Source organism: Dasypus novemcinctus, chromosome 7 (assembly GCF_030445035.2).
Source record: "Dasypus novemcinctus isolate mDasNov1 chromosome 7, mDasNov1.1.hap2, whole genome shotgun sequence".
Lineage (NCBI taxonomy): Eukaryota > Metazoa > Chordata > Mammalia > Cingulata > Dasypodidae > Dasypus > Dasypus novemcinctus.
In genome coordinates this window covers 83,234,068-83,248,907 of record NC_080679.1, presented here as the reverse complement: position 1 = coordinate 83,248,907, position 14,840 = coordinate 83,234,068, and the positions used below count along the sequence as shown (strand labels likewise).

The 14,840-nt window shown below is 42.2% G+C and overlaps 1 protein-coding gene and 1 pseudogene across 1 annotated transcript in view; both read left to right on the top strand.

Annotated features, from left to right (window-relative positions):
- CSRNP3 (cysteine and serine rich nuclear protein 3) overlaps positions 1-14,840 on the top strand; it is a 211,677-nt gene that overhangs the window by 65,683 nt on the left and 131,154 nt on the right. The gene's annotated exons all lie outside the window — the stretch shown is intronic.
- LOC101443100 (forkhead box protein M1 pseudogene) lies at positions 9,111-11,407 on the top strand (annotated as a pseudogene).

Genomic DNA, 14,840 nt, shown 5'->3' with positions numbered 1-14,840 from the left:
TGGACACAGAAGAACACACAGTAATGGACACAGAGAGCAGACAACTGGGGGAGGGGAGTCAGGGAAGGAGAGAGAAAGAAAGAAAAAATAAATCTTAAAAGAAAAAAGAAATGAGAGGGGGAACATTACCATTGACCCCCCAGAGATAAGAGAGATCATAAGAGGATACTATGAACAACTGTATGCCAAAAAACTAGACAATGTAAAAACATGCAAACCACTTACATTGACCCTAGAAAAAGTAGAAGACCTCAACAAACCAGTCACAAATGAAGAGATTGAAACAGTCATAAAAAACCTCCCAAAGATGGAAAACCCAGGACCAGATGGCTTTCACAGGTGAATTCTACCAATTATTGAAAGACGATCTAATACCAATCTTGTTCAAGCTCTTCCAAAAAACTGAACAGGAAAGAATGCTACCAAACTCATTCTGTGAATCCAACATCACCTTAATACCAAAACCAGATAAAGATATGACAAAAAGAAAATTAGAGATCAATATCTTTAATGAATACAGATGCAAAAATCCTCAACAAAATACTTGCTAATAGAATTCAAAAGCACATTAAAAGAATTATACACCACGATCAAGTAGGTTTTATCCCAGGTATGCAAGGGTGGTTCAACACAAGAAAATCAATTAGTGTAATAAACCATATTGACCTTGTTTGAAAGCTATTGTCTCAATATCTGTACATCAGTTTCAGTAAATATAGTGTGAATATGTAAAAAGATTATTGCTGTGGAAGGGAAAGGGTTTTATGTTGGATATGTGGGAGTACTATACATTGTAAATATGAACTACTGTGATCTAAAACTCTTGTGAAGATAAGCTTAATAATTTGAAAAAAGCAAAGAAAAAGATAGGACGTAGACACTGAGGAAAAGACGTAAGTAGTTGCCTTGCCAATTTGCATACAGAGCAACACATTGCAGTGATGGAAGACAAAACATCAGAAACAAAGCTTTTGCATTTTTAAATTTTTTGATACCCCGATTTGTTTTTACCTTAATTTTTCCAAATTAATATGTATTCTATATCTAACCTTTAAACTCATCACTATATTCCATTTTACTATTAATGGAACCTGGCAATATATTGGGCTTCATTTTTCAGGAAGTTTTGGATCATAGAGAGGTTCAACAATAGTAGGGGAGGAATACTGGTGTGGAATGTTATTGACAGGAGACACATGATTGGCAGGGAGTTCTCCAGGGCATATATCCAGGGTACATAAAAATGTTTGGATATTTTCATAGTGGATACAATTAAAAACAACAACTGAGGGAGTGCTGAGTTCCTAGCCAGGGGAGCTCTATCACAGTCCCTAAAGGAACAGCAACAGTCCCCCAAGTGCAACAGCAAAGACCAAAAAAGAAGGAAGGTCCAACAATGAGCCCTTGATACTGATGACTATGCTTGTGAGCCTGTGCACCTGAAATAAGAACATGGCCTAGAGCTGTAAGGTGCCTAAGAGTTCCCTCCTGAGGACCTCTGTATTGCTCAAATGTGGCCAGTCTTGAAGCCAAACTCAGCATGTAAATGCGTTGCCTGCCCCCCAACGTGGGACATGATTCCCGGGGATGAGCTTCCCTGGTGCTGAGGGATTACTACCAAGTACCAGTTGATGATGTAACTAGAAAATGACCTTGAATGAAAGGGTCAACTCGGACCAGCAGAGTGTCTCAATCTACGTATAATACCAGGAGTTAAAAATGCTTTTTGACCTGAATCAATGGGGAAATGGAAAGGACAAATGAGTTTATATGGCTGTGAGTCTCCAAAAAGAGCCGGGAGGTTATCAGAGGGGTTGCCCTTATGCACACCTCAGCAGAGTCCCAGAGACAGACAAAGTAGATACAACCTCGGGTATTGGTTCTTCTGAGGGCTACAGAGACCCACAGGTTATGGTCATGACAGATGGAGTTCAGTGCCATGTCAGTTGGCTCTACTTTGGAGTTTGTGTTTCTGTGTGATGGAGCTGGACTCAGATGTGATCTTTGTTCACAAGCCTCTCCTGTTACTTTTACCGGAACTGTAGTTGGTGCTGAGGTTTAATATATACCCAGGGGACCTGAATCTCTGGACTGACCATGTGATAGCCAGGCCCTGAGCCTCAACGGACTTCAGCTCCTACACTCTGGTTTATTGGACTTACCCCACTCAGCTAACATGGAGGTGAAGAAAGTCAGCCACCACACCATGGAGCCAACAGTGCCTACAACTGAAAGCAGGAAGATTGCATCCAGCATCCATATGGAATCTAAGCCCCTCTTGTTACAGATGTGGAGTGGACACAACCATTCTGAGATCCACAGGATGGAGGAATAGAGTATGGATTAGAGTGGACTTACTGATAATCTATTCATAAACTATTGTGATTAGTAATTGAAGAAAATGTGGCATTGGTGTAGAGAAAGTGGCCATGGTGGCTGCTGGGGGTAGGGAATGGAAGGAAGAGATAAGATGTGGAGGCGTTTTTGGGACTTGGAGTTGTCTTGGGTGATGCTGTAGGGACAGTTACCAGACATTGTATGTCCTCCCATGGCCCACTGGGTGGAACATGGTAGAATGTGGACTATGATGTGGATCATTGACCATGAGGTGCAGTGGTGCTCTGAGATGTATTCACCAAATGCAATGAATGTCTCATGATGATGGAGGAGATTGTTGTTATGGGAGGAGGAGTGGGGTGAGGAGGATGGGGGGTATATGGGGACCTCATATTTTTTTAATGTAATATTAAAAAAATAAAGACAAAAATAATAAACCATATTGATAAATTGAAGAAGAAAAATAAAACACATGATCCTTTCAATTGATGCAGAAAAGACATTTGACAAAATACAGCACCCATTCTTAGTAAAAACACCGTAAGAGATAGGAATAAAAGGAAGCTTTCTCAATATGGTAAAGAGTGTATATGGAAAACCTACAGCTAGCATTGTACTCAGTGAGACTGAAAGCTTTCCTGCTGAGACCAAGAACAAGACAAGGATGCCCACTGTCACCATTGTTATTCAGTATTGTTCTAGACGTTCTAGCTAGAACTATTAGGCTAGATAAAGAAATAAAAGTACCCAAGTAGGAAAGGAAGACATAAAACTTTCACTATTCACTGATAATATGGTTCTATATCTAGTACCTCCTGAAAAATCCACATCAAAGCTATTAGAACTAATAGACGAATTCAGCAAAGTGGCAGGATGCAAGATTTATATGCAAAAATCAATAGTGTTTCTATATTGTACTGATGTGCAATCTTTAGAGGGAATCAGAAAAAAAATCCATTTATAATAGCAAATAAAAGAATCCAATATTTAGGAATAAACTTAACTGAGGACGTAAAGGGCCTTTATTCAGAAAACTACAAAACATTGCTAAAAGAAACCAAAGAAGACTTAAATAAATGGAAAGACATTATGTATTCATATATTGGAAGACTAAATATCGTTAAGATGTCAGTTCTACCCTAGCTGATTTACAAATTCATTGCAATCCCAATAAAAATCCCAACAGCCATTTTTTTGCAGAAATGGAAAAACCAATTATCAGATTTATCTGGAAGGGGAAGGGGCCCCTTCCTTTTTTAAGCCAGAAGATTAAAAAAAAAAAGAACAAAATTGGCAGACTCTCACTTCTGGACTTTAAAGCATATTACTTAGCTACAGTGGTAAAAACAGCATGGTACTGGCATAAAGACAGACACATTGACCAATGGAACCAAAATGAAAACTCAGAAATAGACCCTCACACCTACAGTCACGTGATTTTTGACAAGGCAGTCAAGCCCACCCAGCTGGACCAGAACAGTCTATTCAACAAACGGTGCTGGGAAAACTGGATATTCACAGTCAAAAGACCCCTATTTCACATCTTATACAAAAATTAACTCAAAATGGATCAAGGGAAACCATAAAACTCCTAGAAGAAAATGTAAGAAACCATCTTTAAGATCTTGTGGTAGGTGGTAGTTTCTTAAACCTATACCCAAAGCATGAACAACAAAAGAAAAAATACAGAAATTGAACCTCCTCAAAACTGAACTCTTTTATACCTCAAAGGACTTTGTCAAAAGAGTGAAAAGGCAGCTGACTCAATGGGAGAAAATATTTAACAATCACATATCTGATAGGGGTTTAATATCCATGGTATACAAAGAGATCATACAACTCAACAATAAAAAGTCAAAAGACTTAATAAAAAAATGGGCAAAAGACTTGAAAAGACAATTATATAAAGAAGAAATATAAATAACAAAAAAACATGAAAATTGTTCAACATCACTAGCCAGTAGGGAAATGCAAATCAAAACTACAATGAGGTATCATTTCACACCTATTAGACTGGCCACTATTAAAAAAATTAAAAAATTATAAATGTTGGAGAGGATGTGGAAAGATAGGAATGCTTATTCACTGTTGGTGGGAATGTAGATTGGTACAGCCACTGTGGAGGACTGTTTGGCAATTCCTAAGGAAGTTGGATATAGACTTTTCATGTGATCCAGCAACCATAGCTAGATATATACCTAGAAGAACTGAGAGCAGAGACACAGACATATGCACACTGATGTTCATAACAACACGATTCACAATTGTCAAAATTGGAAACAACCCAGATGTCCATCAACTGATGAATAGATAAACAAATTGTGGTATATACACACGACTGGAATATTATGCAGTCCTAAGAAATGAAGTAGAGAAGCATATGACAACATGGATGAACCTGGAGGACATTGTGTTGAGTGACAGAAGTCAAACACAAAAGGACAAATACCATATGATTGTACTGTTATGAACTAATAATTAGAATAGAATATAGGTCATCAGAAAATAGAAGGAGGGTGGAGAATGAAAAACTCAGGGTTAATCTGTGCAGAATTGGTAAAAAATCTTTGGAAATGAATAGAAATTGTTAAAGCATATAATTTTGTTTGTAACTAGTAGTGCCATTGCATGGGTATGACTGCTTGAAAAGTCTAAGGTCAATGTATATTACTAGAAGGAAAGATAAAAACTGTAACGTGGGATTCTATGAGATAGTAAAACCTCTTGTAAAACGCCAATGTGGGTGATATAGCATATATAAGACTGTTTTTATAAAATATAAATACAAATACACTAGAGAGAAGGAAAAAGAACAACAGCTATGTACAGCAGGGGACACAGGGAGATTGAGAGGCTATGAATTTTGGTTCTTTGTTTTTTGTTTATTATTATTATTGGAATAATGAAAGTGCTCTAAGAATGATTGAAGTAATGAATTCACAAATATGTGATTACACCGAATATCATTGATTGCGCACTTAGGATGGATTTATGCTTTATTAATATGTATCAATAAAATTGATTTGTTAAAAAAAACTATGCATCATTTAAAATGTTGGTTTTATCAGGTGACAAGTAGATAATGACTGTCTTTAAGACTTTTATATTTTTTCTGGATGATGATTGACCTCACTTTATGAAATTACTCTGAGAACTTCTAGAGTGCATAAACATGTGAAAAGTCCTTCAGCTCAATACAGTGGACAGATGTATATAAGATTGTTGGAGCCCTGTTTTGCCACAGAGGCACACTTTTGGAATCTCCTCATCTTTCCAAAAGTAGAACTTAATTAGGAAATTTAAATCATATGTAGTTCTTCAAGTATGGCAGTTGGACGCACTAAAATGTAATATCTGAGGGGAACAAGATTTTTAATTGTGTTTTTAAGTAAATTGATGAATAAATCTTATGCATTAATATTAATTAATATATTAATTAAGATCTGCTATAAGACCATATATTGTACTGGGTACACCCATTATTTCCATATTGTATCATATGGATAGTATTCCCTAAAGAGAAGTTGAATACAGGATATACAAAGCAAATAATCAAACAGGAAACCTCTTCCTTCCTTTTATTCTATCTCAGTGAACTACTACAAAAGAACTACTACACCACTTCAGTCCTCTGTTTTTGGCTCCACTCGTTTGTTTCTCTTACCTAGGAGAGAAGATAAATCATTTTTTTCCAATGTTAAGAGAGAAGGGAAGCCAGTGTAGCTCAGTGGTTGAGAGCCGGCTTACCTCATACAAGGTCTGGAGCTCAATACCTGGCCCCGGTACCTCCAAAAATATATAGAGAGAGAAGGTTAACAAACCAAACTGTTACTAACCCACTCAATCCCATACTTTTTTTTTCCTATTTTTTGTCAAAGGGACAAAGTAAGGGGGAAAGGAGCTACTTACCGAGTGACGAGTGACGAGGGAGCTTACAAATCTAGACTTGCTGAGTCAGCTTTAGGGATTTGTTGGCCACATGGTAAAGATATTCGGAAAGTGAACTACAGGCAACTTGAAAGCCCTTATACCAGAAACCTCATCTTGAAGTTTCCAAATGAGAGTATTCCTACTTCCTAGATATATAATGAATTACATTTATCTGCTCTATAACGTCAATGTCATATTAATGAGTAGTTCAAAGAAAGAATTTTAATATAATTAATATTTATATCAGTTTTATAAGCGTAAATGAGAAATAATGCATTGCTCCCTTATATCCATTTCTTGTGAATTATTCACAATTATTCAGAATATAATCCTTTCCTCCTCTTAGGTAGTAAACAATTTTTTAAATGCAAAAAAAGAGATGTCCTTATTTTGCTCACTCGGAACTTTCTTTTCTGGGTCCTCTTAATTCTTCTTCACCTCTTCCCTCTGGCATTTCATTTTTTCCACCGTCCTCTTTCCATTTTCTTCTCTTCTCATTGATCCTAGCATTCCCTTCTCTCACCGTAAGGAAATTTATGACCGAGAACTGCTGCTTGCCTTCCATTTTTCTTTTTGATCTGTTCAGTTCTGAAAACATTTTTTAATCTTCCCAGTATGCATGCACTGAAAATCCTAAGTGAGGAATAGATAGTTTCTTCTTTGAGGAGACTAGTGAACTTTTCTTCCCCTTTGGCTCCTGAGGAGGGGTTAAAAGAATATAAGTAGAATATCTGTGGATAAAGGAAGAGGACAGAGTCAATCTTTATTATTAACATCTTTAGCAAGAGCCCACTGCTCCAGTAATAGTGACCAACAGTTCACTGGTGGCTACAATTCCTTAAAAGTACTAAACCTTCAATTCTATACTACAGGAAAGTCTATAAATACAAATACCCCTGAGAGAAAGCCAGTTAATTAAAGTTCTCCCTATTTGGAACTCCCATGTGCTTTGCTTAATTTCTTGTATTATTATTAACCTCACATACAGTCTTGCCTCTAATTGTGTTACATCTCCCCACCCCGCCCCCCAAACTAGTAGGAGAAAAGTGGTACATGCCATTTTGAGGCTCCAGGATTCTAATTTCCAGTGATACTTCCATCCCTTTCTTTGCAGATTATATCAGCTGCCCTCTACTTCCCATATTCTTCATGAAGTAGTTACCTCTGTGTTCTGTATCCACTGCTCCCACCACTCTACCTCTTCCTCAGAACTGCTGGGGAACAGGAGACATGGGTAATCTCATACGGTCTTTTAATGGAATTGCTCTTAAAAGAGATCATTGACATTTTTAATGGCATTCTCCTTGGAATCTTGCCTTGACATTTCTCTCATGTTTTTCATAGTCATGTCCAGAAACAGAAAGATTCTATTCCCTTGATTTCAGTTGAAGGATACCCTCCCCTTAATTATAGTGTAATGAAATGGCTTTTCTTTGCATTGAGTCTTGACGTATTTCCTGGAATGTAACAGCCCATCTGTGAAAATTTTCTTAGTGACATGTGCCTCCTTTAAGAAGGATTTCTTGTCTGTTGCCATTACTAGGTACCTGCCTTAGCTGATTTTCAAAAAGGAAAGACTGCTGTGTAACATTTCTGCCACTTCCTACAAAATAGCCCCAAATGAATTTTAGGGTTTTCGAATTTGATGAAGAAATATTCCTAAAGATGGCTTTAGGAATTGAACTATAATGGGGGTGGGGTGGGTTCATTTAAGCAACCAAGAGAGGTTTAAATTTGCTCTGATTTTGTCCTTTTTCTTTAAAATGAATGCAACTTTTTGCAGTCAACTCCATGGTATATTTCTATCTCTACTAACATAATATGATGTTTGATTACTTGAAGAAATTTCTCCAAGTATTTCAGTAAAACTGACAGATTAGTATGCTGTTTTTACTCTCTGGTTTCCAGGTAAATTCAACATGCCTCCCTTTAATAGAGAAGCAGGAAAAGACTAGAATTCACTTTTTTCTTCATCCTACCCAACTAGGACACTGAATTTTCAAGGTTAATCTATTTGATTTTCTTCCTAATCAGGTACACACTCACTTTTCCCCTCACTCTCAAATGAAGCCACATTTCACCTGACATTATATAAAAGCCTCACCTCTTTTGTGCAATATTTGGTTGCTATTCCCTAATGCTTGTGTGTTTTTAAACATTTTTGCATACTTCCTTCTAGATGTCTTTGATTAAGATCTCCAAGAAGACAAAGGCTTTGGTCTATTTAATTTATGGTGTGACTTGCACAAATGTATATAAAAATGTTTAATATATGCATTTTGATGATGCTTTCTTATTTCTTTTCAACCGCTTTCTTTATATGACCTTTGAGTGTGAATTAATGTGGATTTATATATATACTCAAGGGGTTGCCTACTAGAGGGATGGCTAACTGTAAGAAAGAAGTAGGCAATAACAGTCATAATTGTTGGTTAAACAAATGGTATAGATTTTTAAAATTAATCTAATTCTGTGCCTGGGCTCTTTTCAGTTTGTTTGTCTTTGTGAAACTGATTCTTGGTTAAGAGTGTCTCTTAGTGACTCTGCTGGAACAAATTGTAAGGAACTTTTTTTACTTAAAATGAAAGATGCTGGAAATAAAAATAAATTGAGAAATGAAGCCTCATCCTTGATCTTAAGAATCTCCAGACCCCACCCCCGGCCCCCGGCCCCCGGCCCGGGACCCCCTCCCCTCCCGGGATCCCCCGGGATTCCCCACCCCTCCCACACCGCCGGGGACCCGGCCGGCCTGGCGCGAGGCCCCAACCGGGGGCCTGGCGCGAGGCCCCCAGCTTGGAGGAGCCTGGAGCCCGCCCTAGGAGCCGGATCCCAGCGGGAGCGGCCGCTGCAGGCCCGAGGGTCCCTGCTTGTGATTCTCAATGGAGTGTGAAAGCACAGATTCATAATGAAAACCAGCCCCCGTCGGCCACTGATTCTCAAAAGACGGAGACTGCCCCTTCATGTTCAAAATGCCCCAGGTGACACATCAGAGGAAGAACCCAAGAGGCCCCCTGCCCAGGAAGAGCCTAGTCAAACGCAGGCCTCTAAGGAGGTGGCGGAACCCAACTCTTGCAAGTTTCCTGCAGGGATCAAGATTATTAACCATCCCACCATGCCCAACACCCAAGTGGTAGCCATCCCCAACAATGCCAACATCCAGAGCATCATTACAGCATTGACTGCCAAAGGAAAAGAAAGCGGCAGCAGTGGGCCCAACAAATTCATCCTCATCAGCTGTGGGGGAACCACCCCTCACCCACCGGGATCCCAGCCTCCAGCCCAAACCAGCAATGATGCCAAGACAGAAGCGATAACTGAGACCCTGGGTCCAAAGCCTGCAGCGAGGGACACGAATCCTCCTAGACCGCCTGCAGCCCCTCCTGGGCAGAGATGGGAGAGCTATGCTGCTGGTGAGGCTGTAGGCTGCGCGCTCGACAACAGCTTGACCAACATCCAGTGGCTTGGAAAGATGAGTTCGGATGGACTGGACTCCTGCAGCATCAAACAAGAAATGGAGGACAAGGAGAATCGTCGCCTGGAGCAGAGTCAGGTTAAGGTTGAGGAGCCCCCGGGAGCCTCAACATCCTGGCAGGACTCTGTGTCAGAGCGGCCACCCTACTCTTACATGGCCATGATACAATTCGCCATCAACAGCACCGAGAAGAAGCACATGACCTTGAAAGACATCTACACCTGGATCGAGGACCACTTTCCCTATTTTAAGCATATCGCCAAGCCCGGCTGGAAGAATTCCATTCGCCACAACCTTTCTCTCCATGACATGTTTGTTCGGGAGACGTCTGCCAATGGCAAGGTCTCCTTTTGGACCATTCACCCCAGCGCCAATCACTACTTGACGTTGGACCAGGTGTTCAAGCAGCAGAAACGACCCACTCCTGAGCTCCGCCGGAACGTGACCATCAAAACTGAACTCCCACTGGGCGCACGCCGGAAGATGAAACCGCTGCTACCACGGGTCAGCTCGTACTTGGTGCCCATCCAGTTCCCAGTGAACCAATCACTGGTGCTGCAGCCCTCAGTGAAGGTGCCATTGCCCCTGGCGGCTTCACTCATGAGCTCAGAGCTTGCCCGCCATAGCAAGCGAGTCCGCATTGCCCCCAAGGTGCTGCTTGCGGAGGAAAGGATAGCCCCTCTTCCCACTGCAGGGCCAGTGAAAGAGGAGAAAGTCCTGCTTGGAGATGGGCTGTCTCCTTTGCTTCCAGTGCAGTCCATCAAGGAGGAAGAGATTCAGCCGGAGGAGGAAACGCTGCACTTGGCGCGACCCATCAAAGTGGAGAGCCCCCCCTTGGAAGAGTGGCCCTCCCCGGCGTCATCTCTGAAAGATGAGTCATCTCACTCCTGGGAGGATTCATCCCACTCTCCCACTCCACAGCCCAAGAAGTCCTACAGTGGGCTCAAGTCCCCAGCCCGGTGTGTCTCTGAAATGCTCGTGATTAAACGAAGGGAGAAGAGGGAGATGAGCCGGTCCCGCAGGAAACAGCATCTGCAGCCTCCCTGTCTGGAGGAGCCCGAGCTGCTCTACCCCGACGGTCCCAGCACTTCCCGGCGAGCCGCAGAGCTCCCTTTCCTAGCACAGCCTGCCTGCCAGCCTGGCTACTCCCAAGAGGAAGGAGGCCCTTTTAAGACCCCCGTTAAGGAGACACTGCCCATCTCCTCCACCCCGAGCAAATCTGTCCTCCCCATGACCCCTGAATCCTGGAGGCTCACACCCCCAGCCAAAGTGGGGGGGCTAGATTTCAGCCCAGTACAAACCCCCCAGGGAGCCTTCGGCCCCCTGCCTGACTCCTTAGGGCTGACGGAGCTCAGCACCACACCACTGAAAAGTATTCCCCTCTTCGACTCACCCCGAGAGTTCCTCAACTCAGAGCCCTTTGACCCCACCTCTGACCCCTTCAGCAGCTGTCCCTCTACAGACATGGAGGTCCCCAAGGCAGGCTCCCCTGAGCCACAGGTCCCTGGCCTGTCAGCCAATCGCTCTCTGACGGAAGGCCTGGTTCTGGACACAATGAATGACAGCCTCAGCAAGATCCTGCTGGACATCAGCTTCCCCGGCCTGGAGGACGACCCGCTGGGCCCTGACAACATCAACTGGTCGCAGTTCATCCCTGAGCTGCGGTAGGAAGCTGGCCTCGCCCTCACCACTCAAGCCCTCCGCTACCCTGGAGCAGTCACGTGCTGGGCAGCCCGAAGCTCACGGACCTCAAGCCCTCCTAGTGAGAACAGCAGGTGGGGGCCATCTGCTCCTTTGAGCGCCCCTCTCCGGTTACGCCAAGGCTGAGGTCACGACTTGGCCGCCACTGGCGCTTCTGCAAGCAGCAAGGTCCTGGAAGCTGGTCTCTGTGCCACCTTAGGCTCCTCAGAAGCAACTGGTTCCTCTCCTTTCTCTAGCAAGAGCTGAAGGGTGGGAACAGCATAAACAAGGGTGCAAAGGAATTAGCAACTCTCTAGTCTGTGCCCAGCAGTCTCACCTTCCTTGCCTCTTGTGGGGTGGCCCTTGTAAATAGTGTATATTCTCGAAATTGTCCTCTAATTATAAATGTAAACTTATTTCCTTCGATCATTATCTGGGGACTGCCAGAAGGTGGGTAGGGTGACAAAAGGTTTCAGTTTGCCTCTGTCCTGGCTTCTAGTTCCTAAAGAAGGGGAGGACCTGCAGGGCCCGGTTTCTTCCAGGCCCCAGGGGTCTTGCTCTAGTGTTACTGTAGGCAACCAGACGAGCCAGTGTCCCTCTTATCACCCCTCCCATCCCCCATGTTTCCAAGTCACCTTTCCTGCAGGAAGAAGTCCTGGTAAAGGAACTCTTTTGTACAGGGTCAAGAGTTGACTTTGGGGTGGGAGTATGGATGAATCGGAAGCAAAGAATGTGGGCGTCCAGATGTGCTCCTATTCGGGGTGTCTCTGATCATGTCCCTAATCATGCCAGGGAGATGAGCATTGACAAGTACTCGGCCAGAGGCCTGAGCAGGCTGACAGGGCCCTGACCTGCCTGGCTTCCACAGCATGCACCCCGGCTTTGCGAAGAGCCCCCTGGGGCCTCAGCTGACCACGTGCGTGAGAGCCAGCCCCAGAACACTACTGTAACCCACTACTCAATAAAATCCAGGGTGGAGAAAAAAAAAAAGAATCTCCAGAATTGCTGATTAATGTGCTAATAAATCCAAAGGATGAAATCCCTGAAATAATTGAGCTGCAGCCCATCGACTAATGAAATAACAAAAAATGACAATACTCTTCAGTCTATATCTCTAACCTATTACTATTCCTAGATAGCAGAAGGCATTGTCTCACTGAGACAAGGTGTTGGCAGGCAACCAGTTCTCTCTCTCTTTTTGCTCTAAAATACATTGAATAGGCTGCTGAACTTGTTTATTTTATTTGCTTCAGTGGCTGGGCTCAGCGAATAACTCTGTCCTTATTGTTAAATTCTGTGTCCTGGTAGAGTTTTAGGTTTAGTTTGTAGCCCAGTGTTTAACAATTGCGCTACTGTAAACAATATTGAATAAATTGATATTCCCTCTGAGACAGAAGTCTATCAACTAACTTGTCTTCCATTTAGAAGTCTTTTCTTCCCAAAATGTCCAAGTTTTCACTTTTGCATTCAAAATTGTTTTAATTCTACATGAAACATAATTAATATCTGTGTTAGTGCCCTTTGCTACACAGCTGGCAAAGCATTCTCTTCCTTATCTCCTTGGAATGCTTAACTGTGAAGTCAGCTCCTTCTCACCGTTCTCTGCATACTAAAACTTAAGAGATTTATACAGCCCTTCCTGCTGTACTCCAGGACACATCTCATTGATCTTTCCAGTTCTGTTGCACCAGTTCTTTGTTTTCTGCAGCAATCCCTGCTGATTTGTCTCTATAGTGCTCTGGCTGTATCCTAAATTACCTACTAGACTCAGTCGTTAAAGCCTGAACTCAGATTCTGGTGACCTAGCGGGGAGATTTAGCTGCTTGGTACTGCCTGGAAAGTACCATTCAGTTGCTGTGCTTGGTAGTTTCTTATCGCTTCTATATTTATCTTTAATTTAGTTTCTGGGTAATTTGTGTAATTTATTCATCTGGAAATGTCATCACAGGAACATTTTGCATTTATTTTAAAAAAGCAAACATTTTTCTATGGCAGGGTTTACTCTCAAAAGTATGCCTTTCCAAAGAAAATGCTACATTATAATATCCTGTATTGCTCTAACTGCTAGAATTTGGAGTCAGTATTTTATATTCCATCAGACCATCAACCTGTTTTACTTGAATATCCACTGAAAGGTTAATTACTGTTCTGGAGTTTCTGGGCTTCTGTTCCAACCTGGTTATCTTCTAGGTAGTCACATCCACTGTAACCAATAGAGTTCTTTTAGACAATGAGGAAGAGTTGCAAAAGAAGATATTCTTTTACTTACTGTTTAACTGACATATTGGAGCTTATAGAAGTTTATAAAGGAGAGACCTATTTGTCTTACTCTCTACTTGATGGTTTTTCACAAAGCTTCGAGAATTCTGGCTCTCAGGGTTTCCTGAGCGCTATAGAGGCTGTCCCAGAAGACACTAATTATTCCTAAGGCCTCTCTCCTCTGTCTTCAGCTACTTCAGAATGACCTGAACCTGGAGGTATGCCTACCACACAGTGGATGTGGTATCTGCCCTAAAGGTTTTCTTCCCACGTATAACTCATAGTCTCCCCAGACATTATAAGACATAAATCAATCTAGGTGCCACACATTCTGGGATACCTAGGATACAAAAATGAATTGGATCATCTCTGCCTATAGAGACCACAAATCTAAATACGATGTCTGCTGTCTCAAGATCCCACTATAAACCTCTCACCTCCCTGAAGCTCAGTCTCCTCTGAGTACTGGGTATCAAAATCTCAGCATTCAGCTCTATCCTTTCCATTATGCACTCATTGAAGGTACAAGTTCTCTGATCACCCAGCATTCAGGGTGAACACTCATACTTGCTGTGGTGAATTGAATTGTGTACACCAATTTGCTTACCTTTTTTGTCTGGTAGGTGTGGATTTGTTTTAAATAAGATCTCTCCCAAGATGTTACTTCAGTTAAGTTGCAGCCCAGCTGAATCAGACTGGGCTTTAATCTGGTTTACTGGAGTCCTTTATAAGCAGAGTGAAAGTCAGGCGGAAAGAAAAGGCTTGAGAAGCAGCTGGACGCTAGAAGTCTACAGAGTAGGGAGGAAAAGGAGAGAAAAGCCATGGGGAGTAGCTGGAAGCTGGAAGTCTAGAGAACTGAGAGGAAAAGGAGAAGATATCACCATATGTATTGCCATGGGATGGAAAAATCAAGCAACCCCAAAAATTGCCCACCACCAGCCAGGAGATACTGATCCCAGGAGGAAGCAAGTCTTCTAGCTTCTGAAATCATGAGCCAATAAATTCTTCTTGTTAAGTCAACCCACAGAATAGTATTTGTTTTAACAGCCAGGAAACTAAAACCAGATTATTCTGTGCAAACAAATGGCATGGAGAAAGTAATAGGGTTGATAACCAGGCCTTTGAGAATTTGATGAAGCTTTCTGCAGAAAAATGCCCATAT